The sequence below is a fragment of the Balaenoptera physalus genome, assembly GCF_965194825.1.
Source record: "Balaenoptera physalus genome assembly, chromosome: X".
Classification (NCBI taxonomy): domain Eukaryota; kingdom Metazoa; phylum Chordata; class Mammalia; order Artiodactyla; family Balaenopteridae; genus Balaenoptera; species Balaenoptera physalus.
Genome location: NC_138903.1, coordinates 111,978,684 through 111,980,694, shown reverse-complemented (window position 1 = coordinate 111,980,694; position 2,011 = coordinate 111,978,684).

Below are 2,011 nucleotides of genomic sequence, written 5' to 3'. Positions count from 1 at the left end.
CAAGTCTTTGTAAATTTGAGGAAATTGATATATCAAGCATCTTTTCTGCCCACAATGCTATGAGACTAGAAATCCACTACGAGAAAAAAAAAAACTGCAAAAAACTAGCATGTGAACGCTAAATAATATGCTACTAAGCAACCAATGGATCATTGAAGAAATTAAACAAAAATTCAAAAAAAATACCTTGAAACAAATTAAAAAAAAACACAGCAATCCAAAATCTATGGAATGCAGCAACAGGAGTTCTAAGAGGAAAGTTTACAATGATAAAAGCCTCCCTTAGGAAACCAGAAAAATCTGAAATAAACAGTCTAAACTTACACCTAAAGGAACTAGAGAAAGGAGAAGCAAACAAAACCCAAAGTTAGTACAAGGAAAGAAATCATAAAGACCAGAGCAGAAATAAATGAAATAGAGACTAAAAAAAATAATAGATATGATCAATGAAACTGAGGTAGTTCTTTAAAAAGATATACAAAATTGACAAACCTTTAGACAGATTCATCAAGAAAAAAATGAGAGGTCTCAAATCAATAATATCAGAAATGAAAAAGAAGTTACCACTGACTCCACAGAAATACAAAGAATTATAAGAGATTACTCCAAACAATTATACTTCAATAAAATGGACCACCTAGAAGAAATGGACAAATTCCTAGAAATGTACAATCTCCCAAGCCTGAATCAGGAAGAAATAGAAAATACAAACAAACCAATTATCAGTAATGAAATTGAATCAATAATTTTAAAAAACTCCCAACAAACAAAGGTCCAGGACCAGATTGATTAACAGGTGAATGTTACCAAACATTTAGTAAAGAGTTAACACCTATCCTTCTCAAACTATTACAAACAATTGCACAGGAGGGAACACTTCTAAACTCATTCTATGAGGCCAGCATCACCCTGATACCAAAACCAGAAAAGGATATCACAAAAAAATTACAGATGAATATCACTGATGAATCTACATGCAAAATTCCTCAATAAAATATTAGCAAACCGAATTCATTAAAAGGATCAAACAACACGAGCAAGTGGGATATATCCCAGGGATGCAAGGATGCTTCAATATCTACAAATCAATCAATGTGATACACCACATTAACAAATTGAAGAATAAAATTTAAATGGTTATCTCAATAGAAGCAGAAAGTCCTTTTGACAAAATTCAACATCCATTTATGATTTTAAAAAAACCCTCAACAAAATGGATACAGAAGTAACATACCTTAATATAATGAAGTCCACATATGACCAGCCCACAGGTAACATCATCTTCAGTGGTGGAAAACCGAAAGCATTTCTTTTAACATCAGGAGCAAGACAAGGATGCCCAGTCTTCCCACTTTTATTCAACATAGTATTGGAAGTCCTAGCCACAGAAATCAGACAAAAAAAGAAATTAAAAAGAATCCAAATTGAAAAGGAGAAAGTAAAGGTGTCACTGTTTGCAAATGACATAATATTATACAGAGAATATCGGAAGGACACCACCAGAACCCTAACTCATCAATGAATTTGGTAAAGTTGCAGGATACAAAATTAATATACAGAAATCTGTTGCATTACTCTACACTAACATTAAACTATCAGAAATGGAAACTAAGAAAACCATCTCATGTGCATACACATCAAAAAGAATAAAATACCTGGTACTAAATCTACAGACATCAAAGACCTGTACTTGGACAACTGTAAGACACTGATAAAAGAAACTGAAGATGACACAGACAGATAGATATACCCTTTTCATGGATTGGAAGAATTGATATTTTTAAACTGACCATACTACCCAAGGCAATCTACAGGTTCAATTTAATCTCTATCAAGATAGCAATGGCATTTTCCACCAAACTACAGCAAATAATTCTAAAATTTGTATGGAAGCACAGAAGATTCCAAATAGCCAAAAATATAGTGAGAAAGACAAACGAAGCTGAAGATATCACACTCCCTGATTCCAAACTCTACTACAAATGCATAGTATTCAAAACAGAATGGTTCT